This window comes from Stenella coeruleoalba, assembly GCF_951394435.1.
Source record: "Stenella coeruleoalba genome assembly, chromosome: 21".
NCBI classification, from domain to species: Eukaryota; Metazoa; Chordata; class Mammalia; order Artiodactyla; family Delphinidae; genus Stenella; species Stenella coeruleoalba.
In genome coordinates, this window is record NC_137167.1 from 20,250,557 (window position 1) to 20,278,273 (window position 27,717).

The 27,717-nt window shown below is 36.3% G+C and overlaps 1 protein-coding gene across 13 annotated transcripts in view; it reads left to right on the forward strand.

Annotated features, from left to right (window-relative positions):
- LOC307179853 (uncharacterized protein) overlaps nucleotides 1-27,717 on the forward strand; it is a 1,051,707-nt gene that overhangs the window by 640,222 nt on the left and 383,768 nt on the right. Inside the window, exon 8 of one of the 13 annotated variants that reach the window (XM_079909522.1) lies at nucleotides 940-1,049. The exons of the other annotated variants lie outside the window; for them this stretch is intronic. The gene's annotated coding sequence lies outside the window, so the exon portion shown is untranslated. The remainder of the gene's footprint in view (nucleotides 1-939; nucleotides 1,050-27,717) is intronic. 13 annotated transcript variants of the gene reach the window in all.

The following is a 27,717-nucleotide window of genomic DNA, read 5'->3' on the forward strand; positions in this document are numbered from 1 at the left end:
TCATTTAACAGTTGAAAATCAAACAGTGTAATTTGCCATATCAATGTACAAAGGAAGTAAAAACATAGAATCGTTTCAATAGATGCAGAAAAAGTTTAACCCCCATTCATTACAAAAACTCTCAACAAGTGAGGAATATAAGGGAACATCTTCAGCTTTATAAAGGGCATCCACAAACAAGCTGTGATTAACAATAAAGTATGTTTATTTACCAATTAAAAGACGTTAAGTTGGTTTCTGTTTTTGCCTATTATGCATAAAGTTTCTATAAATATTCACACGTGAATTTTTGTATGTACCTATGTGTTAATTTCTCATGGGTAGATATCTAGGAGTGAATTTTCTGGCACATATGATAAATGCATGTTTAACTTTTTAGAAACTTCCAAATTTTCCAGTTTTGCATTCCCACCAGCAATTTCTGAGCATCTGAGCTCCACATCCTTGCTGGTACTTGGTACATTGTGGAGAACAATCCTACAATATCCCACTGTCTTTCAGTATCTCGTAGAGATCATTGCTTCAAGGAGTTTTTAATCCCTCCAGGAGGGATATTTATACTGAGCGCTGTGTGGCACTCTGCTTGCTGGGGTCTTTGATTGCTCGCAGGCTAGATCTCTCAATTTCAGGAGACGCTACGTTCCTGTTCCTTTAGATAATTCTCTGCTGTTGTCTGCTCTTTAATCACTGATATCTTTTCCTGAATGGTGGCCTTCAACAGAACTTCCTGGATGTTATTAAATGTAGTGAGGAGACTTAGAAACAACTGACAACTGGCCAGTGATTACAGTTCTAATAGCAGCACAGCCTCCTCTTGTATTCCTATATCACTTGAAATAGTTGGATGAAACTTCTACCAGGTATCACCTGTGAAAGGTACATGGTCATTCTAAAAGTAACAAACCCCTTTCTTTAGATGTATTTTATGTTCTTCTACAGGTTACCAGGTAGTTATTAAATAATAAGAAGAAAGAACTTATACCAATCCTTTCAACTCTCTCCAGAAGATGGAGTATCTTTCCTCAAAGGTTATTTCAGACTCCAAGGGGGTAAAGTATTCAGATACTTGTTATTGCAAGTTCATAAGACACTGTAGCTTATTATGCATATTCAGAACATTTACAGATAAAACGAACAATGGCATAGAGCATTGCTCTTTTTCTTTGTGAAGAAATGTCACTGTCCAACTTTGAGAATACTTTAGAGAATTATGTGTAAGTAATATAAAAATTATTGACTTAATTTGTTTTTTTGGGGGAAAACTATATGTAGTTAGAAGTTTTATTACATCTTTTTTATGAAAATATAAGTATTCTCTTTCTATTGAATTGTTAATCATGGTTATAATGCTGCTACTAACATTTGTATGATAGATATTTTCTAATATTGCTGGAGATTTTTCAATGTAAAACTTCAAACAGACGTTTAAAAAATACACTCACTAGCAAAAATATATATATATTCTTTTAAGGATTTTTCAATACTGCCTGAAACTTTTGAATTAAAAACTTCTACTCTTACATGTACAAAATAGATATATGCAGTAGCAGAAATCTTGATTTTTGGATCAAAACATACTGTTATCTCAAAAAATTGGCCGTTAATTTTTTCTTATTTTATGGAGTAACAAAGACTTGTGAAATGCGCGGAGATGAAGGAATATCAATGGTAGCTATTTTCTTTTTTTTCCTTAAATTCTTAATCAAAGGAACTGATGATACTGATGAAAATGTTGACATTTCAGGTACTGTGGCAGCTGAATGCTTTTCTGACAAGGGTCACTTAAGCCTGAGATCGGTGCAGCAGATTAATTCTGTTGGACAAAGGCAGATGTGGAAGGGGAAGAAGTCAGTGCCTTAGTTAGTTCCCCTTCAGTCCGTGTGTTCTCTAGTTGTCTTCATGTGTAAAAACTAGTGTCCCAAATTAAGTTGTGAGCTGCTTGAGAACAAGGGTTTTGGCTTCCCTGATTAGCCATATTTAGTGACCTTCAAATATTGGTTGAATTGAATTGTAGGAGTTTTTCCATCAGTACCATTGCAGGGTGTGAGAGGTTAAGGTTTTGCTTCAAGCAGGCACCTTCATTTTTACAGGCAAAGACCCCTCCAACTGTCCACAGTTACTGGCAACCACTTTTTCACCAAATCTGGTGGCCTTTTATCACTTCTCATTCTCCTTACTCTCTGCAATATCTAGCACTGTTTTCCAGTTCCACCATCTTGTAACTCTGTCTTCTCTTGGTCTCCATAACATCACACCCACTGAACATTCTTCTATTCAATGAGCTATTTCCTTTTGTCTCTTAAACATAGCTCTCCCCTAAGACTCCATCCTCTGATCGAGTGGAAAAAATGCAATTTTTGGAGCTAGAGCAACTGTGTTTGATTCTAGACTGAGTGATCTCTCTGAGCCTCTATTTTCTCACCTTCACTTAGTCCTTCTCTGGCACTCTTCCTTTTTTAGGAAAGGATCTGAGTTTCTGACATATGTCGTTTTCCTTCTCTCCAAAGAACTTCTTTTAACACTTCTTGCCAGGCAGGTCTACTGACAACAAATTTTCTCAAAATTTGTTTTCTGTGGAAGGTCTTTATTTCTCCTTCACTTTTGAAAGATACTTTTGTAGGATGCAAAATGCTGTCCTGCATTGGTGTTGGTGTTAGTTTGTTTGCTTTTTTCTCTTGGCACGTTAAATATTTCACTTCATTTTCTTCTTGTTTTCATGTCCTAAGATTGTATATTCACCATATCTAGGAAGGGTAAATATCAGATATAAAAAATAACTAAATCTTATAGACAATATTATGGGCATAAAATGATGAAAATAAAAGTCAATAAATGAAATATCATTGTGAAAAACATTAACAAAACTAATTTTAAAGTGACTAAACCAGAATATTTTATTCCTTTATCCACCTACAAGTGTCCACTTAAACAAACTTTATGCAGTTTTGGCTACCAACCAATTTATTTATATCAGTGAAGTGAGGTTCTTTTTGCCCTGCTTTTCAATACACATGTATTCTCATAAAAGATACATGACTTGAAGCTCTTGTACCCTGAAAGTATTATGATTACTGGAAATGATAGTATATACATAAGAAATATTTAAATTGATCACTGAGTCAGCGCAATACTTTTGTGCCCAACATTGAATTAAAGGACTTATTAAAAAAGCATCCCTTGGGAAAAATTACCCATTCTCCCTTTGTACTCAATCTCTATAAACTCTTCGAAGAAAGGGATCATATATTTAATTATTTGCATGTAGTGAGAATTTTAGAAGGTGCAATAGAAGTTATTCTCTGTTAGGATAGATTATTAGCGATTCTATTTTTATGAAATTTTGATGCACCTTATGTGAAACACAAAGATGAGATATATTGAAGATGGTAACCAATGTTTAGAATTAAACTCTTAGTCAAGTCTGAGGGATAAATGCTGGCCCTTAATCTCCAGAGAATGTTTCAGGGAGGGAAAAAGCTCTGAGGGGAAAATAAATCAGGATATACCACCTGTACTGGTAATATTGGTTAAGTATCAACAAATTTTATTTATATCAGTGGAGTGAGGTTGTGTGTGTGTAGCAAGAGCTAGAACAATGCTTGCAGGTATAGTGTCACCTTCAAATGGAGATGATCCTGATGATAAGTGAAAGAATGTAACTAAGCCACAACAGTAATCACAACTATCACCTAAAGTCACCATGTTAGCCTGATGGATGGGAATCCCATTAGGTCCTGGGAATATCTCAGGAAGAACAACATGTATTCAAAGAGGAGAGCCATAATGATCCTTCAGAGAACACATGCAACAACTCAGGGCTCTTCAGAGAAGGATGAGACTTAGGAGGTGGGTGTGGGTTTCCTACCTTTAAGCCAGTAAAGATTCAGCCAGAGAACACTATTATGTGCCCCTAAAAATATCATACATTTTAGTACCAGAAGTGCTACCAAGACATAGCACTGTGTAGCTTTTTGCACACAGTATATGCTTAAAAATACTTGCTGATAATGAGGATATTGGGGTTAGACTAGCTCGATTAGAAGAAAGGAACAAATAATATTACTTTCCAGGATATCTGCCAGGAACAGAAATACTGCCTAGGATACTGTTTACCTGGATTGTGCCAAAGTGGTACAGAAACAACTTAAAATGATTAAAGAAAGAAAGAATAAACACCCTTGGGAGCAGATGGAGAGAGATTTAAGCATGGTGGCAGGAATAAGAAACTGGAAATGTCCACTGTAAACACATTAAAAATGCATTTCAAGGTACAGTTACCATGATACTTATACTTCTATGCATGCTAAAGAAATGTTACAAAATTACGAAGTCATTAATCTGAATTTCGTCAATGAAGGAAATAGTGGGCCCTGTCAGTACCATTAGACTAAGATAATAGTACTTCTCATTCATAATCTTCCAAGGGAACTCTAGAAATTTAAGTTATATTTGTAGCAGGAGCTGGAAGTAGACAAACAACAGATTGCCAAGTATAGTAATTGGAATTTTCTTAATGACAGAATTATAGATGCTCAGAACATTGTTGATTGCCTGGCTCACAACTGCCCACTGGCCAAATACCAACTCAGGGCTTGTTGCCAAATTAGTAGCACAAGACTCTGCTGATTCATTCCCTTACCCCAACCTGTAGTCTTTTCATTATCCATTTTTGACAGATATTTAATGAGGACTTGTGCTTACAAATACATCTTTGTAAACCATTGTAAAAATAAACAATTCTGGGATTTTTGTATAGGACCAAACTAAGCATATCAGATTCAACAAGAATGCATGCTGAAAATATCAAACTGTTTGGACATGGCTTAAAATACAATTACATGTTGTCTGTTCTGTTTTTTATCTTAAAAATTTATATTAATATATCTAAGTCCCTAATGTAGAGTTTTCTTCCTTCCGTAATTATTTCTAATTATTCCTACATACATTCCATGTATAATAAATGCTTAGTCCCATTTTAGTTTCTGGATTACAAATGATCATGATTGGCAGAAAAGTTTTCTGAAAATTTTATAAACCATTTTATTTTTGACTCGTTTACAAAGCAAAGAATTCTCAAAATATTCCAGTTTAAAACAAATAAACTACTGTGAGCAGGCTGACCTGTTTTGATATGGGCTTCTCTATATTTTAAGGTATGTTTACCTTGGAATGAGCCTAACTTCTCATAATTCTTGCTGGCCTATTTCCCTGCTGCCACCTCCAACTCCAGGTGTTTATGGAAAAGTTTAGCACTTTAAAATGTTGACTTGTCTGATAACGTCTTCATTCAGTTATTTTAAGCCAAGCAGAAAAGGGGCTGAAGCTGAACACCTGGCAGCTTTACTCTTCTTATTTACTACCATGACTAGAACACACATATATACAGAAATAATCAGCTACCATGTTTCAGACCTTCCCAAGGGTATACTACTGGAAATGGCATATGGTGTAAACAGCATGGATTCAGAGTCAGACTGCCAGAGCTGGAATCCTGACTCTGCTATTTGCTAGCTGACTGGCCTTGAAATGTTTTCAGTCTCTCTAAAACACAGGTCCTCAAACTATAAAATGGAGATGCAGACTTCCCTGGTGGTCCAGTGGTTAACACTCCACTCCCAATGTAGGGGACACGGGTTTGATCCCTGGTTGGGGAACTGAGATACCACATGCTGCACAGTGCTGCCAAAGGAAAAAAAAAAAAAAAGATGAAAGAAAATGGAGATGAAAACAGTACAGATCACATGAGGCCATTTGCAAATTAAATGAGGCAATCAATGTAAAAAAGGTATAGTGTTAGCATAGTGACTGGCACATAGAATACGCTCAATAAATCTTAGCTATTATTACTTTATCCCCACCATTAAAAAAGTTAAGCATTATTCTATAGCTATAATCCACATACTATAAAATTTACCCTTTAAAAGTATACAATTTAGTGGGTTTTGTATCTTAACAAAGTTGTTCAACCATCACCACTCAATCCAGAATATTTTTATCACCCCAAAGAGAAACCTATATGCATTAGCTGTCATTTTCCATTGTCTCCCCCCATCCAGATTCCTAGTAACGCTAATCTGTCTCTGTGGATTTGCCTGTTCTGGACATTTAATGTAAATAGAATCATACAATTTGTGGCCTTTGCCTGGCTTCTTTCACTTAGATTATTGTTCTCAAGTTTCATCCATGTTGTGGTATAAATTAGTATTGCATTTTTTTCTTGGACAAATAATATTCCAGTGTATGGATATGCAGTGCCCTGGCTGTGGAACATTCCCCCATATGGAAGCTGGATGCTGAGCTGCTGCTTGGTCACATATTCTTCTTCCTTACTAGGAATAACTTTTCTCCCCTTCTGGGCACACAGTGAACTTTCTTATATTGCTCAGTGTGTGCTCATATGGCACCTGGCCGGCCCACCAGTGTATCTGCTTCCCAACCTCCACCCATACCTGGGAAAGGAATGGGTCTGGCCTGTAGCAGAAGTGGGATGTGTTTAGTACAGCTCCCGTGATGGTTGTCAGGAGGGACTGTGGCCATGGGAGACGGGAACATACTACATACGCTGATTTTTTTTTTAATTGAAGTATAGTTGATTTACAATGTTAATTTCTGCTGTACGGCAAAGTGATTCAGTTCTCTCTATATATACATTCTTTTTTTTAAATATTCTTTTCCATTATGGTTTATCATTAGGATATTGAATATAGTTCTGCACAGTAGGACCTTGTTGTTTATTCATTCCACATATAATAGCTTACATCTGCTAACTCCCACCTCCCACTCCATCCCTCCCCTACCCTCTCCCCTTTGGCAACCACAAGTCTGTTCTCTATGTCTGTGAGTCTGATTCTGTTTCATAGATAGGTTCATTTGTGGCATATTTTAGATTCCACATATAAGTGACATCATACAGTATTTGTCTTTCTCTTTCTGACTTACTTCACTTAGTATGTTAATCTCTAGTCACATCCATGTTCCTGCAAAATGGCATTATTTCATTCTTCTTTTATGGCTGAGTGGTGTTCCATTGTATATATGTATCACATCCTTATTTTCCATTCATCTGTTGATGAAGGTTGCTTCCATGTCTTGGCTATTGTGCATAATGCTGCTGTGAACATAGGGGTGCATGAATTATAGTTTTGTCTGAATATATGCCCAGGAGTGGGATTGCTGGATCATATGGTACTTCTATTTTTAGTTTTCTGAGGAACCTCCATACTGTTTTCCATAGTGGCTGCACCAACTTACACTCCCACCAACAGTATAAGAGGGTTTCCTTTTCTCCACACCTTCTCCAGCATCTGTTATTTGTAGACTTTTTAATGATGGCCATTTTGACCATTGTCTAGTGGCACCTCATTGTAGTTTTGATTTGTATTTCTCTAATAATTAGCGATGTATTGAGCATCTTTTCATGTGCCTATTGGCCATACAGATGCTGACCTTGTTGCATCTCTTCTCTTTTCTGTCAGTAACCCATCATTCTGACCAGTGCCTTGCATGTTGAGTTTGCCTTGGTCACTCCGAGCCCGTAGAAGCTGCAGTGGGCCAGCCTGTGGGTTTCTGCTCCTGGTGATTGGTAGTGTTATGGCCTTTGCCATCTCTCACACAGTGGCAGGTCCTCACTTGCAATTGGTAGCTGGATCTTCCTGCTCCACAGTTTGCATATGTGCAGATAGAAACAAAATAGATGTAATATTCTTTATATTTAATACTTTCATTATATAGCATAATAGTAATGTTAACTGTCTAGAAAATGTTCTGGCATACAGCTAGAAGCAGTAGCTGAGACTTTCATTAAAAATTCAGACTCCACCATTGGTCTGGGGTGATGAGGTGATTACTAATAGTATTTAAAGTCATTCCTATGTAAAGATTTCTCCCAGTCATTAGGGCCCTGAAATCAAAACTGTTTATGTCATGTTCACTGACCTCTAAAATGAGCAGCTTGGTTACCTGTCTGGGTTTACTAATCCAAAGCATAAATAACATCAAAGTTGAAACCATGACTGTAATATTAGTGGTCTTGTCAGAAAGGGCCTGAGTTTGTCATGCATCGAAATGAATCCACCTTGCTTCAGTCAGGCGGAGTTGAGACGCTGATCCAGCGACATGGCCCAAGCGATGTCCTAAAGACTGGAGCTGTCCTCATTCCAACTTTCATTCTTTAAGGGTGCCCATATAATGCCTTTAAATTCATTTTTTTTTAAAAAGGATCTCAACAGTTTTCTTTTTGGGCTTGTTTTCATCTCAGAAAAGCCTTTAACAAATGGAATTATGTTCAGTGCATGTTGGGGGTTTGTCCAATTGCATCAAGGGTAATCTGATTTTAGGCCCTGAGTGAGCTAAGGCCTGTAGGAGGAAGATACTGCAAGTCTCATTTTTTCACAATGGTCTCCAGCTTTGTGCTGTGTCAGACAGACGGGAGGAGCTGAGAGTGCTTCATCACCCCTCCTAATGTCAGCAGCCACGAAGTTACATCAGGATTATCTTCTACCATTGTGAGCTAAGCTCAGTAATTCAAGTTTGAGACTCAACCACTAACATAAACCTCTATAGCATTTCAATCAAAGTGGAACATTTGACATTTTAAGAGTGGTTATTCAATAAGGAGTTTAAAGACATTTCCACAATTACATACACAACCCTGTAATGGTCTTGTTTTCAACTTTCTTTTTCAAATCTACCATTGAAATAAATGGCATCGTGTGTGTATATAATTTTAACCTTGTGATATTATGGTTTTATTTCTCTCAACAGAGTCAAAAGAGAAGTGAGTTTTTTTATATAAATTGAAGAAAATTCTTGTAACATAATCCTACATCCTCATAAAGCCAAAAGTAGTACTGGGGGAAGAGTTAGTTCCAATGATGGAAGATAAGGCATGGATTTACATCTCAGACATTTAACTACTTTCAAAAAAAATCTTTAGACTTTGCTTAAATCATGCCTTGAGACGCTTTATTTCATTGATAAGATCTAATGTCTGAAAACACCTTTTAAAAAAACAATTTGACTAGATTCTAGTGTAGGAATATAACTATAAAAGATGAAGTGATCACTCAATCAACAAAATTTAAATAAATGATTTCTTTGGCATGATATTTCTTGTTCTTAAAGGAATATTTTCATTTTCTTTACATTTGTAGTTCTTTTACATTATTACTATAATAGATGGGTATGAAGATCTTGATTTTCTGAAAGGTCAAAATTTTTTCTAGTTAAACTGTGTTAATAGAAAATTAGCTTTAATTCTGTACATGAGAAGTAAGGACTGAGAAGTGGTCACCCTAAAATAGGCTATGGGTTAGGCTATAGCAGACAGTTATCCTGGAAATATCTTAATTTCCAAGACATGATCAGGACCCAGAAAGGTCTTTTTTTCTTATAAAAAGTCTAATCTGTTGGGGCCAGAGAGGTCAGACCCCATAGAACCATATTTACCCTCAGCATCCTGGATAGTGGGCAGATTCCTCCCATCTACTTAGTCTGTACCATTGGCCCTCCATCAAACTGAGATTGTCTTCTGTCATGATCAAATCATAGAGGCTTTAGGTCAAGAAGGTGAAATTTAACATTTCAACCCACCTCTGTCTATGCCGAACTATCTGTGTCATGAAAGAAGCAATGGATTGGAGTAAGGTTAGGGCTGAAAACTTTGGGTAGCCACACCCTTTTGAAAACTTTACCTGGTGCAGACCATAATGATTTATACAAAATTTATCCCTTACTATTCTATCAAATGTGAAATTCACCACTGTTTGTTTCTTTTAGGCTTATAAACTAATCAGTCATTCTTTGGTTTTGAGCTATTCCCTGTGCACTCAAACAGAGCAAGAGTTTTGAGAACGTCTCCTTCTTGTCTTATCAACTTATATTGGAATGCAGATGTATAAAGTGGAGAAAGGAAATAAAATAATGTCTGTTGAGCATCTACCATGTGCTGGGCACTCAGCTTTATATTTTACATAAACAATTTTATTTAATCTTACAATGAAATTGGATTCAATTATGCCCATTTTGTAGATAAACTGATAATACAAAAGGTGAGGTAACCAGTTCGAGATTATATCATTAATTTTTGGTGAACTTGAGATATAAACCCTGTCCTCTGTGTTCTGAATGCTAGGCCTTTTGAGATTTCCATTTCCCTCTTAATAGTGCATTCTAAATAATAGAATAGAGACTATAATTTATCCTTAGAATACTTAGCAGAACCAAAAAGCATAGCTTATTAAGAGACCTTGTTCCCTCAAAGAATGTTTATTAATTCAGTGGTGGTATGACATTATTTTCTCGATAAATCCTCAAGTTAAGAAAGCTAAGAAAAACAAGTGGGTGGTGATGCCAGGAAAGATATATATATATATAAATCTGTGGCATTTTAGTGCCTCTGAGCTCAATGACTTGAAAACAACTTAGTGCTACTTACAAAAATATTAGACAGCAATCATTTACCATGGAAATAAAATAATAACTTTGCAGCAACGGCTTTGTATTTGTATGAGACCATTTGGAAGCTGGAGAATCATTTTCCACATATGAAACATTTTGCTCATTAATGGAAAACATTTGATTCATTGCACATCATAGACCTTTTGGCATTTTGTGTTAGACAAATAAACTTAGGCTCAATTTGATGGAGGGAAAGTTACGTGTAGAGATGCTACTTATGATCAAGTGTGACTGGTACCATAAGGAACAATAATTTGTCAACCTCAGTAAGAATTAAAAACTCTAGGCTCTTAATTCTGAAACGTGACAGGACTTGTATTACACGTTGCTTAGAAATATGGTTGATCAAGTTGATAGGAAGATAGGATTTAAACATCAATGGCTCCTCTGTAGCTTTCATTTTGATATTTTATGAACAATGTTTTTTCTTTGGAATTTTCAACCCTGCTCTTAAAAGCTACAGCATCTATTTTCCTATCTGTATATTGCTAACATATTTATTAATTCAACAAATGTGTATTAACTTCCTACTATGGATCTGGCTTTATGCCGATGATAAAAGCATTGCATATGCTGCAGTTACTCTGGAAGTTTGATGTTCTCATTACAGTTTACAGTTCAGGGCAGATATTTGAGTTGCCACGGACGTATTTTCATTTCTAAAAATGGCAGTTGCTTCATTTCTGTACCATAATTTATGCTCAAGGTAGTTTTGTTGCCAGATGATCTGAAATTTAATTATCCATGAGTTGTGCATGTAAATATTTAATAACTTGTCCAGTACTATCACATTTGTATTATTATAAAATTATATGTTTGATAATTAATGATATAATTTCTAAATTTGGGGGCTTCCTTTTCTAATGTGGGAAAATGAATTTAAATATACTACTCTTTCAAAAATCTATAAAAATGCTTTGATATAGAAGAAAGGTCTTACTAAAGTCACTTTCTCTCTCCCACCTACAAGTGTGTAGCCAATGTTGGGTCTAGCTTGCTCATAAGTGGGGTTCTATTTCCCTTTTATACACTCTTGCATTCTGAAATCTGCTTTATTTACACTAGTTCTTCTAAAGCTGGCATTCTATTCAAGTATAGTTTGAAGTCACTCACACACGGTCTGGGCATGATGCTCAAATTTGATTTTTTTATTATATATTAATAAAAGCCAGAATGTGGGTATGCTTCATTACTCTAGGAAAAAAGGGACTTGTTCAGCAAAGCTTGATGATATTGCTATTTCAAATCATTTTGGTTCGCTTATTAAATATAAGGCAACTTGTAAACTTGTTTAACTGTGTGAGAGGAATAGGTACTAATATTTGATTTAAAATATTTCAGAATGCAAGTTTACCCTCTGTATTTTTTTTAATATTCATACATCAACATTTCTTTTTTTTTAAATATTTATTTATTTATTTTTGGCTGTGTTGGGTCTTCATTTCTGTGCAAGGGCTTTCTCCAGTTGCGGCAAGCGGGGGCCATTCTTCATAGCGGTGCGTGGGCCTCTCACCATCGCGGCCTCTCTTGTTGCGGAGCACAAGCTCCAAATGCGCAGGCTCAGTAGTTGTGGCTCATGGGCCTAGTTGCTCCGCGGCATGTGGGATCCTCCCAGAGCAGGGCTCAAACCCGTGTCCCCTGCATTGGCAGGCAGATTTTCAACCACTGCGCCACTAGGGGAGCCCTACCCTCTGTATTTTAAATTTTCACATTGTAGACTGCATACTGATTTGAACTATCAGGGTACAAAACATAGTTCTTATCTGTGATGCTTTGACTTATTTTTCAAGTCTTGAAGATTTCTTTCTATAATTTTAGGCAACAGGTTTACCCTGCTTATTCTCCCTAAGAATAGATAAAATGTCCTCTTACTAATTTTCTGTATCTGAGGGCAAGTCTGATTTTAGGTAGTCCAAAGAAGCATAACACGGCTAGCAATTGATAAAACCAGTGAATTTTGTAGGTTTATAGGTGTAGTCCAACTCTGTCCTCTGAACCGGGGTTCAAATCCCTGCTTTTCACATATCAGTTGTCTGATTTTGATCAAGTTACTGAGTCTGCATGATCGTCTGTTTCCTAATTCATTAAGTGGGATTGATAGTTCCTATAAAATCTCTGCACATAAGTGACTAAAAATTTCTCTATTCTGATAGTGTCTCTGTGCAATACCCTATCTATAGATTGGCACACATTTTCTCTGTCTGTTTTGAGTAATCTTGTGCAACTTGGAATCAAATTTTGACTCAAGAAGGACATTTAGAATAGGGAGTAAAGGATAATTCTTTTCCCATTTGTGTCAAGAAGTTCCTATTTCTTGTGTCCTAATGTAGGCAGAAAAGAGAGGCCTAAGACCACCATTTTGAAATAATGTGGTAGAATACTTTAGAATCTGGGGATTCCAGGATAAAATATGGATTGAAGACATTAGTGCCTTAAAGAAGTGAAGGAACTCATGGCTATGAGTATAAGCTCATGGTTGTCCCCCAACCCCAGATCTTCTCTCCTTCCAGGGACTCATTGAAGGTGAACAACATCCATGAGCTCCTCGGTACCTACGTGGAGTCGGATGCCACTACTGACCTTGATCATACAACCTTGATTCTGTCTTTTAAAAATATAACTGGTAATCCATATTTTTACCACATGTTTACAGAGCCACTGATTACCTTTGTATAAGCATGCTCATAAGTAAAATGTTTTGGTTGAAATTTAATTCATTCAAACTATTTATTGAGACTACCTCTATGCTTACTGCACTGATGCATAGCTTATAATTTGGGAGTTCTGAGTTCACTCTATTTAACTCTGAGACATGAACATCTTTTAGTTCTGTTGAATGATGCTGAGAAAGGAAAAGACATGGTGTGTATCATGGGCAGGGTATGTATCATGAAGACTAATTCTGATCAGTGTAAAATAGACAATCATGGAAAGCTTCATGGAGATGAATGCAAGGACATATCACCCTGTTATCAAAACAATTCTTGGAGAAATAGTTTCTGTTGTTTGAGAGGTAATGAATGCCTCAGCAGTTTCACCCATTCAGTTTTTACCAAAATTGTTCTTTGCTTCTAGGCCAAACTTCTTCCCATATCAAAAAGGTCTTAGATCAGGAAAGTGGTATTAAATACCCAGGTTAAGACCAAAGAATGTTGGCATTAACAAAGTGTGAATTGGTGTGGATAAATTCCTGGCATTTGTGCTCAATCTTAAATGTAACTGGATCACTCTAGAAATACGACTGGAGAGCATAAGAAAGAGGAATCTGGCCAGAGCCACATTTTAGCATGGGTATGTCAGAAATAACATAAGCACAGGCTTTTGTACAAGATGGTATTTCATTGTTTGGACATCTGGCTGATTTGCTGGAAACATGCATTTGTGGGAAATATATGGGAACATTTCATTTTGATAAGTAAGGAAATACTTCAGTGGAGATTTAGTATTCTTATTTATTTGTCTGTGCTATTTTCTTTCAGCAGTAACAATGTTTTGCTTTTTCTTTGCTTATGTTAGGGGAGAAAAGACTCAAGCTTTATACAATCTCACTTGCTTTTACATTTTAACAAGCTAGAAAACAAACTAGGAAGCCACATACATTATTTCTGCATGTTTCCAACTGTGTGGAAAACTAGTATTTTGAAAGTTCAGGATATTACATATAAATAAACATACGTCATTCATCTCACAGGTAATGCTGATGTCTCTTTGGGTAAATGATTTGATCAGGCAGTAAAGCAATAGACAAAACATTTGCTTTTGAAAGATTGTTCTAAGCTGCTATTTCTCTTTGCTAAGGTACTGTTTTAACAAAATATTTCTAATTTAAATTCTGAACACTCATTTTTCTAAAGTATTGAAATGTTTCTCTAGTCCATTCTGTGTCTATAGGTGGCAGTGATCCTTCATTGTTGCAGTGATGTGGATTTAAATGTACTGAATTGTAAATGGAAGGCAAATTTATGAGATGCAGGCAAATCTCAGGAGTCCATTTTCAAGTAGATTCATCTAGTTTTATGAAAGTATGAGCTTATGCTGATCAAAATGTTGTTATGAATAAGGGTAAACTTCAGTTGCCAGCTTTCAGTGTAATGTAAGTCAGCCCTTCTTTCTGATCTTGAGCCGTGGTAGACTTCTGATGGGGGATGTGGGATGGGGGATCATCAGCTCTTCTTAGTATACCGAAAGCAAAATAACTGCACATTGAGCAACACGTTTCCCATACCCCTGCTCCAGGAGGTCATAGATGGCGAAGCATTAGTGTAGAGTAAAACCTTTCTTGTTGTTGTTGCTATGTAGAATATACTAGGAGAAAACATGATATTTGTCTTTTATAAAATTTGAAGTTTCATGAGTGCCATGATTCTACAGATACTTCAAGTAGGACTTGTTACAACACTGGTGTTTTGGGGTTTGTTTGTTTTTTCTTTCTTTTGGCTGTGCCATGCAGCATGTGGGATCTTAGTTCCTTGACCAGGGATGGAAGCTGCACCCCCTGCAGTGAAAGCACGGAGTCCTAACCACTGGACCACCAGGGAATTCCGACAACACTGGTGTTGATGTTCCATATACTTCTGTTTTCAAGGAAACCCTAGTTTAATATTCAGCATAATAGAAGCCATTGATTAGAGAGATTTGTTTAACATTTAATTTTCTAAAGAATTTTCCTTGTTGTTAGGGAACCAAAAATATCCAGGACTTGTGGAGTAGCATTTTCTTTAATTCACCAACTGGAGCTCATGACTGTGTTGGATTAGCTAGGAGTAACTGACCACATTTGGTGCGTTCTTACAAAGTATCAGCCAGTCTTCTAAGGTCTTCAGATTATTTGATTCATTTAAATCCATATAATAACTCTGCTATTTTCCACCGATTCTATGCTGCGTACTTTAAAACTTTTGTACAGTTTTAAAGTCAGGGTATGTCTTAAGATTGATGATTTCTTACAATTGCTATCCATGGGACAGCAGTTAAGATGGTATTTGTTACTACCTGCACATGTGAAAACATCAAAATCACCAGTCTTAAAACATGCAGAAGAGATGTCAGGAGCTAGGAAGGAAATCCCAGGGACAGTAAATAAAGCACTATTTAACTCCTAAGAGCCACATGGTTGTTGGTGGGTAACGGGGGAATGGTGAGCCACACAGGTCGAGCAGCATTCCTAAAGCCGAGCCAGCTAGGCTGGTTCTGTAACTGTAAAGCCGGATGAGGGGCCCAGCACCAGTGGTGTTTAGTTGGGTTTATGTGAAGAAGTGCTGTACCATTAACACTTCTGATAGCACAGTGGACAATGCTATAAGGAAAAACTCAGACATTGACAAGTCTGATGCAAGAACTGGTTTGAAAAAGTTTGAATCTGAATATGAAAAAGTCTTAGCAATTTCTAATTCCAATTTATGATGCTTATATTTTCCTCTTTATATACGCATGAAACTGGTATATAATTTAAAATGCATAATTAATTCTAAAAGAGTGTTTTCAATAAGTGTACAAAATAAAATTCATAGCATTAAGAGCTTTCTGTCATATTTTAATTGTCTCTGGTTTTCCTTGCCAGTGGTGTTTAAACTTTTGTCTAACTACTGGCAGCTTTTTAGATTTGATATCAACAGTATTATTATCTCTTTTATATAGATGAGGAAATTGTGACACAGTAAGTGACAGAACTAGAATTTAGATTAAGCCTGTTTCTGCATATGATACCTTTATACCATACTGTTTCTGGTGAAGTGATTACAGAAAAATTATAACATGTTTTATTAAAGCATTTTAGTGAAGTTGTTAAAAGACATTTTCAAAATTCTGTTCTTCCCTTTTCTGAATTCCTGTCTCAGACCATGTTACTAGGCACTTCTCTCCCTCTAAAGAGAAGCTAAAAAATAAGTTTTCATCCTTTTCTCTACACCTCTGTGGTTCCTTCCTTTTCAAGTTCACTGAAGCAAGTTAATCAGAGAATCCAACTCAGAATAGAAATTGGAGGGAGCCCATTTTTGCTGCCAGACCAAGTTGCCCTCTAATCCAGAAACTATATTACTAAGGCAGACACTGTATTTTAACTCCCCTCTGGCTCCTGTACAGAAACTCCACGTATGGTTGCACAGGTTGTGTCTATTCTTAATTGGTTCTGCTCCTCTATCTATTTTTTTTTTGGTTTTTTTTTTGGTTTTTGATTGTGGTACGCGGGCCTCTCACTGTTGTGGCCTCTCCCGCTGCGGAGCACAGGCTCTGGACGCACAGGCTCAGCGGCCACGGCTCACGGGCCCAGCCACTCCGCAGCATGTGGGATCTTCCCAGACCGGGGCACGAACCCGTGTCCCCTGCATCGGCAGGCAGACTCTCAACCACTGCGCCACCAGGGAAGCCCCTCCTCTATCTATTTTTAATCAGTTGGAAATCTACAGGGGAATGTGGCTGAAGGATTAATTACTTCCAATCTCCCAACATATTTGCCTTTCTAAATCTATGTCAGAAAAACAAAGATATTTCATTCTATATTCATTAAAAAACTGTATGAAGAGAAGGTAAACCATCTTTCATTTTATATTATTCTTATGAAATATGACTTACAGATAACAGGTTAAAATGAAAATTGTTCCTTGGGATCTTTATATCATGTGAATGTGAAATATTAGAAATCAATTCACTTTTTGTGATCTTCAAAGCCAGACATAAAACCAAGTTTTTATCTCTACAGTATTTTTTCATTTCAGTGTAATATGAAGATTTGATTTCACCCAGGTATATGGCCTGAAAAAGGAAGTATAGAAGCTATCAAATATATTGCATCGGGTTAATCTAAAATCCAACCATTTTTTTTTTCCAGGATAGCTTTACTCCAAAATTTTTAAAACAGAATCTTATAATCAGTGATCATTACTTTTGAGTATCACCTTTCTCTTTCATCTTTTACAAACGAGTTGGGAACCATGATATTCTGCTTTTCATTAAAACATACTCACACACACACACACACACACACACACACAACCTTTATTTTAGCCCTAGAGCTATGAGGCAACACATTTGGTAGAAGTATTTAGTATGCAATAAACAATATTATCACAGTTATATGTTGAAATTAAAGGAAAGAGTACATATACATGGAAACTCAAATTGATGACTTACATCAATTGCAACTGAAAGTTGGCAAATGGGGCCCTTGTATTCGTGGCTGACAGTCCTGTGGTTTTATAGCAAGTGTCCTTTCACATGATTTTCCATTATTCTCAGGCATGGCTCACAATTTATTAATGGAGAAAAATAGTTGTTTCTTACTATGAATTCAGTATCTGCCATTTATTAAATTCCATTTATTAATGGCAGATTCATAATTCATTATATTTTTCTTCCATTATTTAAAAACTAAATTTCAGGAGAAAATAATGCCAATGCAGTCTTTTATTTTGTTTTATTCTCAGAAATCATTTAACATATGTTTATAACATTTATATTAAACACAGAATATTACTATGGAAATACTACTATAGAAAAAAAAACTGAATGAGTAAGTAAATGGAAAACTTCTATTAGGCAATCTATACATTTGATGAAATCTACAAAGCATTAAATAAAGTGACTTATTATTATTTTGTGAATTATTAACAGTAAAGTCAAGGCCTTTCTTAAAAGGACATGAAGATAGGAACATTTGATGAAAATTAAAGTGGAGAGTTATTTGATCAGTGTTGCTATTTATGGGAGGAAAACAGGTTCCTCAATTGCTTTCTGTACAACTATGTCTTTCTTTAATATTATAGAAATTTTATAGTTTAATTGAAACGGCATGTAAGGAAGACTTGATACTCTTCCCTCCTAAAAATGTCCTACCCTATTCATCAAAGACACAAAGCAAGTTTATCATGTAAGGATGCAAATTTTCATGAGTACAAAATCCTATGATTTTTAAAAGAAAATTGACATAATCATGTGCTTTTAATTGTTGGCCCATCATACAGACAATGTAGTTTGGGATTTGAGCTGAATTCTACCTTCAGCAGCCCTTCCTTTTATCTGGGAGTGTGATGAAAGATAATAACTCTTAAAATCACACATTTACATTGCAGCCTTGTGACTTTTTAATTTGAGATACATGTTGTATATTTGTTATCAAGTGGTTTGTGAAATATCTGGCTCAGATTAACAGTGAGGTTGGATGTTCGAGTTTTGCTACTCGGTAGGGACTTCACATATCTCTTTGCTTTTGAGTACATTTTCTGTGATTTTCAGCATGTACTCCATCTCTGTTCTCTCAATCTTATCCCTTTTCTCTAACAAATTTGGATCCAAATTTGGTAGATTGACATATTTTACCGTCTAGCAGTGGTTCCACAGCCTTAGAAGAGGTGTATGTGCACGTTGGATGAAGAATTTGCATTTTTATTAAATAATGGGGAGGACATGTGTGGGTTGTGTGCTACTTTGCAGGTAAGAAAAAAAAAAGGCATTAATTATCTAGTGGCCCAAGGGCCAGAGTTTTATCACTCATCATTATTTAGGATCTTGTATTGTGCTTCCAGGAATATCTGGAGAATTGAGCGGATATAACTGAGAGAAAAGTATCATATGGGAATATTGATAAGCAGCACTTTCACAATACCATCCATTCATGAGTGTTTCTGAGAGACTGAAGATTTGATACTTTCCGGGAGCTTCATCCATCCTAGGAAGTTTATCTTAGGAAAATGTGCTCTGAACAAGAGGTATAATTGGTATTAGCCTTGGATAGAAAGCACTTTAGCCAAAGTCACGCTAACACTCAGTTTGAAAGTAGATAAGATTCAAGTTAAATATGAACCAAATGCCTCTGTCAACAATCCTAATACTGTTTTTGAATATTCTGATTTGTTAGTGTCCCGTGTTGAAATTAGGGCTTGCTTGCACATGGTTTATGGTAGACGAACCACAAAGATTTCATTTAAGTAAACACATCTTTTTATTGTCTCAATTTCCAACTCTCTTCTATTAACAGCTGATAACAGACACCATGTATTTTGGCTAACACTCATTGTTATTATCGATGCATTCTTTGGGAGTGTAAAAGAAGATAATGCCGAAAGCAGTTTGAATTTTCTCATACAGTCCTTGTTTCACGTCAACTGCCTCTAATTGTCATTTTATTCGAATTATTGGTCCCTTTAGGAATAGCTACAAAGGGTCAGTGAAATTGATTCAGAAATATCTTGGATTTGGAAGCTTCTTTGAGCTCAACATGATTAAGTCCCCTCACCCCTAATTTATTTGGTTAATATAATTATTTTCCAAGAGTCTGATAGTGGACTTTTCCAAAAATATACACTCTACAATTTTTGCAAAGAAATGAAACATATAATATTTGTCATCAACTGCAGAGTTTGTTTCTTCAACAATTAAAAACTATATTCAAAATATAGTATATTTTATGATCTGGTGAAGTGATATGTTTTTCATTACTGAGGAGAATCCCTGGATTTTCAGAAACTCAGTCTAAACATATAAAACTTGTCTTTGAAAATCCATTACAGACTCTAAAATGAAGTTTCTCCCCTGGAGAAGAGGCTAATACGTAGATCATATGAGCCATCATGTGGAGATTTTCATCAAGGCAATAAAAAACTTGAAGTTTACATTTTTGGATTCTAGAAACAATTGCAGTCTACCTATTTATAGACTGTGTGACCATAAGTGACCTATTTAATTATTGGTGAGGATAACTTATCCGTTTAGGATCCTTACTGAGGGTCCCTTTTCTTTTCACAGACACTGCCTTTGATTTATTAGGTGGTATTTTATTACCATTGAATGTACTTATGTATTCTTTTCATTAGAACTAAAATATACTGATTTCTTCTGAAAATGTCCTGCTCATTATTAGCCACAATTTGTAGCTAATGCATTTCCCCTCCACCACCAATAGGGGAAAGAGTTGGAATAGAAACAGCATCAATGCTTATTGTGGTTTAGAAGCAAAAAGTTGAATACGGTTTTACATTTGTTCATGAAGAAATACTTTGGGGAAATCATTGCACCAGTCTATATCTGACGCTCTTTCTGGGGAAAATTCTATTGGGCAAAGACAGAAGGGAAGTAGTAATCAATATGTATATATTGATATATCAGATTTGACTATAAAATATTTGTTTTATAGGCATTGAGACTTTTTTCTCACCTTAAGAATGTTACTTCTTTTAAACTTGTTTTGTTTCTTTTATCATTCTTCATTCACATCTATGATTGGGCCTCTACCTGAACTCTAGTTTTTCAGTGACTCTTCTTTCATTTCCTTAGGGTGTGCTTAGTTGTTTTTTACAGAATCTAAATTCTAATATAACGTTTCTCCTTAACACCCTTGGTGACTCCTCATAGCCTTTAGGCTCAGTTCTATTTCCCTCTCTCAGGTCTTCCACAAGAACTTGGGGGTTTTGATGAGTTTCTCCCTATGGTGTTTACTCACCATTCTCTAGACCTGCACAAGTAGAGAGTCTGTTATGTTAGCAAGAATATGAACTTGTGATAATGTCACCTGCATTTTAATATGAATCTCAGACTTCCTGAGAGCATTTCTCTTCTTATCATAACTATGTTTAAAAGTAATCTACTCAAATGCAATCTCTTTCCAAGGATTTCCTAATCTCCGCAACAGGAAATTATTTCTCCTTCATGGTTTCATATGGTTCCTAGTTTCTGGCACTTCATTCATTCATTCATTTATTTATTCAACAAGTACTCTAAGTGGCAGACCTGTTCTAGGCCTCAGAGATATAGTGAAAAATAAAAATAACAAAAAGGTTCTTCCATTCTAGGAGGGGGAGACATAAAACAAACAAGTAAGTTAGTAAAATACAGGTGTACAATTTACTGGAAGATGATAAGTACGATGGAGAAAAATACAGCAGAAAGGAGTGCTGGGGTAAGAGACTAGGGAGTGGGCTGCCAGGACTTGGTCACAAAAGGTCTCACTGAAAATGTGACAGTGGAGCAAGGATATGAAGGAGGTGACAGAATGATCCATGTGACTGTCTGGGAGAAAAGCTTCATAGGCAGCAGGTGAAGGTATGACTAGCATGCTGGAGTTGCTCAGAGGAGCCCATAGAGGACCGAGCAGGTGTGACTTTGTGTTGTGGTTCTGTTCATGCCTTAATGACCCTTATCACTCAAGGAGAAAGAACATATCATAACATGTTTATATCCCCACAGTTCCAGGATAAAAAGTTGGTATTTAATGTATGTTTGCTTGAAGTCTAACTATAGGGGCTTGGGGAACTTTGAGAATCAGTATTCCACGCATACACCTAAAATACAGAAAAATTAGAAGGAAAGAAGGAAGCTTCTGTGTAATAGATCTTTTTGCACAGATTCTTTCTTTTTTCTAAAGACATTTGCTTCCCATTCTTTGTTTTTTTGGTACATGGAGTCTGAGTACCAGCTATCTCCCAAGCCTGCATTAATTTACAGATTATCTCATTTAATTTTTGCATGAACCTTGAACATTTGACTGTAAAGGTCAAGCCACGCAACAAATGGTCTGGTGTTGACAACATGTTAACATGTACTATGAGGTACAGTTGAAACAGAGTAATCTTTCTGTAGAAGGACAGGCAAATTGGGGGATGTTTAATCAATGCTCAAATTGAGGTTAATTTCCAGAATCTGTTAAACAGAAGCAACTGGATAAAATGATCATCAAGATTCCAGGTGCAAGAAATCAGTATAAAGATTTTTTAAGACTATATAAGGGTCTTAGATATCAGCATGTTTTGCTTTGAAGCAAATAGTGCCGTGGATAGGAAATCTGGGACCATAAAATGAACATCAGGGATTCTAGTAAATGGGAAGCTGAAGTACCCAATGCAGAGAAGAATGTGTATTGGTATAAAATAGAATTGATCCTTAAGCTATTGTAGATGTTATAATCTGAGCCAAAATGTGTCTCAGAGTTTGGAATGGAGCAGACAATACAGGTGATTTATATGAGTCCAGAGACAAAGAGCCAAGTAACCCATTACTGTAAAAATGGATTACTAAGGGTTATTAATATTGAGGAAGAGCCACAGCAGTACTTATCCTTGGGAAATAGAGGAGACAAACAATCACTTCTGATTATTTAAAGTGAGTGGAACATATGAGAAGCAGAGCATCGACTCATAAATGGTTTGACATACTTGAGCTGTATCCATTTGAAATAAACTTAATCTGTTTAGATTGGAGCCCCCTTTTTTTTAAGAACTGGCTTCACATAGTTAAGGAGAATGACTGCATATATGTATTTTGTATAGTCATTAAAATGACAGTGGTGGGATAGATGTGGCACAGCCTTCAATAAATGGATTTAACTGTTGGAAAAGGCCAAATGTGGTGATCTTATTCAGTTTCAAGGTAAATGAAATCCTCAAAATTTAGTTGCTGTAAGTCCAATGTGTAGGGTAAATTGATTCATATATATATATGTTCATATATATATCAATATGAATTGATTCATATACATATTCATATATATTATATATATATATATAAAATTTCCTAAGCATATTTTATATTTTCTAGTCTATTTTATCGTCACAACTATTTAGTGATGCCGTGTTATTCTTTTTTTCCCTCTTTCTAGATGAGAAAATAGAATCAGTGTCATCAACTTCTTGCATTCGCTCAGTTATACTTAACTGCACACCACTGTATGCAAAGTACCTTGCCATATATTGGGAATAAAATGATGAACAAATTAATCCTTGCCTTTTGAAAATCACAATCTAGTTAGGAATTGGCTTAATTGTCTTGGGATGCTATAACAAAAATGCCATAGACTAGATATCTTACAATATAGTTGGTTTCTCACACTTCTGGGGGCTGGAAAATCCAAGATTAAGGTGCTGGCAGATTAGAGGGCATGCTTCCTGGTTATAGACGACCCATCTTCTCTCTGTGTGCTCACATGGTGGAAGGGGTGAGGGATTTCTCTGGGGTCTCTTTTTTAAGGATACGAATCCCATTTATGAGGACTCTATCCTCATGACTTAATCAGCTCCCAAAGGCCCCACCTCCAAATATCATCACAATGGGATTAGGTTTCAACATGTGATTTTTGAAGGAACATACATTGTCTACAGCAGGGAGGTGGACATGAAATTCATGTATTTGATAGTGATTTCTACAATAATAGAGGCAAATTCCAAATGTCTTAGGAATATAGGGGACTAAACCCTGATATACACAAGCATATAGTTCATGTTAAAAATACTTTACAAAATGCATGCATGAATTCCAGACGTGACCATAGTCTGGGAACTTGAATATCAGCCCTGCAAATAGATGAGGTGAGACACTCTACATGAATACAGGAGGAAACTAATTTATCAATAAAATGAAAAATAAATTGTGGAGAATAAAGAGATAATTTTCTGTTATTTAATCTTTCTGTGCTCTCTTTCTCATCTGTAAAATAGGAATAACATAGCAACTCCCTCATAAGACTATTGGTAGGATTAATTCATAAATGCAAGTAATTTAAAAATTAATTGTAAATTTATTTTTACAGGTAAAGTGTTTAAAACATAGTAAGTACTCACATGTTAGCTCATGTTATTACTATTACCATAGTTGTTATGCATCTTATTTGCATTTTGGAGGTTTATACATCTTAAAAATTATACATCAATGTAAATATAAATGTAGAAACTATTCACCCTGACATTGATGTTGAGGCATTTGGTATGGGTGACTACTTTGAGACTCATTTCCAAAACTAAAGTACATGAAAATCTCTACTGTTAATTAGAGTAATTCTTTTAGTTAATAAATTATTTTCTCTAAGATGTGTCAAATATCAATTATCAATTGTCTGCTGTCCTCCTCTGACTGAGATGTGATGTAATATATGGGAAGACAGTCTAGGGTCCTCAGGGTGACCAGTGCTCCAGCATGTGCCACCTGTGATTACACCAGGGAGTGGCCATGAGTGAGATCATGAGCACCCTGTGCAATTCAGAGGAATCCACTTAATGATAGCACTGGGCCACACTCAGAATGAGAAATGCCACTGGCTCCCCTTTGTAACTGCCACCCATTTATTGTGCCCTACTAATAGCTAATGACATTTTCAGCCCCCCTCCCAAATCACAGAAAGAAGTTCTGTGTAATAGATTTTTATTGCTTTCATTCCAACAAAGAAATGTGTGTTGTATTGACAGATCTGGGATATAGGGTGTGTTTCTCTTTCTCTCTCAAGAAAGCATCACGGAATTCGTGACTTAGTATTCTCATGTTCAAAATAGTAACAATTGTATTTTTCTGTTGCATTTCAGAGCATCTAAATACTTAGATATGTGTTTTCAAAAATCCATGGAACTCAAAGACTTCCTGAGGTTGGGCTGCTAAATAAAGTAGTAACACTTTGAGTTTCTGGGTTTTGTCCAGTTGATGAAAGTTGGTTGGTTTTTTTTCATGATTGCAAACTCCAAGCCTGTTTGTAGAGACAGCCCCAGTTGATGGTAATAATAAATACACTCCATTGTGAAATATGCCAGGAATATCTTTGAGGCAATGCATGGAATACTCTGACATCGTGATTTTCAAACATCTAAAACAAGTTTTTATGAAAACTGAATGTCTTTTGGATGTTGATACGATTGAATATGAGTATTACATCATGCATTTTCTTTCATGGAACTTTATGGACATGAAGCAGGAGCCATTATTTCAAAAATAAATATTATAACCTAAAGCACAAGGCCACATTGAAAATCGGTGTTTTTGTTGGCTGTATCTTTGACATTTTTGCATTTACACCAGAAACCTAGCTTCAGTTTGAATATCTTTAGAAGATTTTGCAGGATCTAATTATGTGGCAAATAATCTAGCACCCTGAACCCACACTTAATAATGTGTCTTGCATTATTTCTGAAGAGCAGCCAGTGCATTTGAAATATTTAAACTTGATTAGAGGGGACTGACTATAGGTTTATAAAATAATAACAGGTATAAAACTCTCTAATGGGTTTACTAATTTAAATAAAGCAATTAAGCATTTTGGCTATACACAGTCTTTTTAAATTAAATGATGTCAGATTAGTTATGATGCATGTGAAGTAAAAAAACAGACATGAAACAGTGGAGAGAAGGGAAACAAGTGTAGAGGAACGAGAGGAGGTGTGTGATGCATTGCATGTCTACCTTTGCACCTAAGATTTGCTAAGACATTGATGGCTGCTAAAAGGTGTGCTTGACTGACGTTTGAAGGTTCCCCTTAATTATAGCTCACTGCTTGCATTCTTATTACTTCTAATGAGCCTGTTGCTCCACAGTATACTCATCATTTCCTATTAGCCAAGTTTTCATTGATCAGGTTTCTCCAGTTCCCTTTGACCTTGGATAATTGAGAATGCTGCATTGTGACTAGATTTAAATGGATATAAGAACAATATAGGCAGTGTTCCTGACTCAGACCTGTGGCATTCTCGATAATAAGTTAGGAGAAATAATTATCAAGAACCTGGAAATTCTTGTTGACCTGTGACTGTAGGAAAGCCGAGACTACAGTGATGATTCCTCCATGCTCCACTATTATAAAATATATTTAAATAATTAAGGAATAAGAATAACAAAATATGGAGTAAGAATCTTGGTCATATTTTTTTTTTTTTTTTTTTTTTTTTTTTGCGGTACGCAGGCCTCTCACTGTTGTGGCCTCTCCCATTGCGGAGCACAGGCTCCGGACGCGCAGGCTCAGCCGCTCCGTGGCATGTGGGATCTTCCCGGACCAGGGCACGAACCCGTGTCCCCTGCATGGGCAGGCGGACTCTCAACCACTGTGCCACCAGGGAAGCCCGATACTTTTACATTTTTATTGTTGCATGTATTTTCTAAACTGAAAATACTATCATCTAAAAAATGATCAACGTTTTTCCTTAAATACACATATGCTAATTCCCTCCTTTTTTGTCTTATTCAGTTGGAGAGAATTCAAGCAACAGTGTTAAATGATTATGGAGAATACAAGTGTGACAGGATGGATTTTGATGCCAAGTGATACACTGGCAGCTAATGCCTGCAGCTTAGAACAGAATGCACCCTGATTCAGAGAACTGCCGTTTGGTGAGGTCAGTCTCCTTCTCTTAGAGCTTGTTGAGATGTGTGAGCCAGCAAAGTCAGAATTACCCACCCCACACAGTCCTGACTCCCTAGTCAATAAAAGTATGACTAAGGGAGTATTTACGTTTTAGAAATGTAGTGGCCATGAAAAGATGCTATTTTCTCCCTTCAGCTCGCCTTGGAGTTGAGCAAAAAAAAAAAAAGAAAGGAAAAACTTAGAGTATCTGAACTTTTCACTCTTCCTCTTAGTTGGAGGACAGTGATTATCTCATTTGAATGTTGCTCTGCCATTAAACTGCTTAAGTATACAGCGTTATACAAATGTAGAGAAAGGAGTAGAAGAGAGAGAAGGCAGATCTGAGAGAAGACTTGCTCTTGGACAACCTGCATTCTCACCATGTATTCAGTGGAAACCACGAAAGGTTGCTGGAGCTTGAGGCACCCTGCTGATCACATAGCAATTATGGTACAGAAAGAGAGAGATGAAATGGTGACTCTCAGACTAGATATGCCGTGTCAAGAGCTAGATCCTCATAACATCCTCTAAAATAACAAATATGGCAAATAAAAGAACTGGGCAATGTTAGCAGAACAGCAATGGCGACTGCCAGAGAGAATTCCCACCCTCTTCAGTTTTGATCCCAACGAGACCCATCCTTACTCCTTTATTCCTCTTCCCCATCTGAATACTGGAGTGAATCATAAATGCTAGAAAGTACTCCTCTCCCCCAAACACATACATGCAAAACAAAAGACATTCCATATTTTCGGTGGGTGGGAAGAGGAAAGAAGAATTTTTAATTAAATGAGTTTGCAATTTTAAAATGAATAGGACTGAGGCTTAAAGAACCTGTACCACCTGTATAATTATGAAATCTGACAACAAGTAAAGTGCTTTGTAAGACAGAGTATTTATGGGAATAAAAAGTTTCATTTTTATACACAAGGAATCAGTTATATATGTTATATGGGTTCTTCATTAGAGTGAGCATACTTTTTTTTTTTTGGCTGTGTTGAGCGGCATGCGGGATCCTACCTCCCCTACCAGGGATCAAGCCCATGCCCCCTTCAGTGGAAGTGTGGAGTTTTAACCACTAGACTGCTGGGGAAGTCCCTAGAGTGAGCATACTTTCTAAGTGTTTCACTTTAAGAATAACCTAGGCTGTGGGTTTGAGAAATAAAGTACATTTTTTTTTT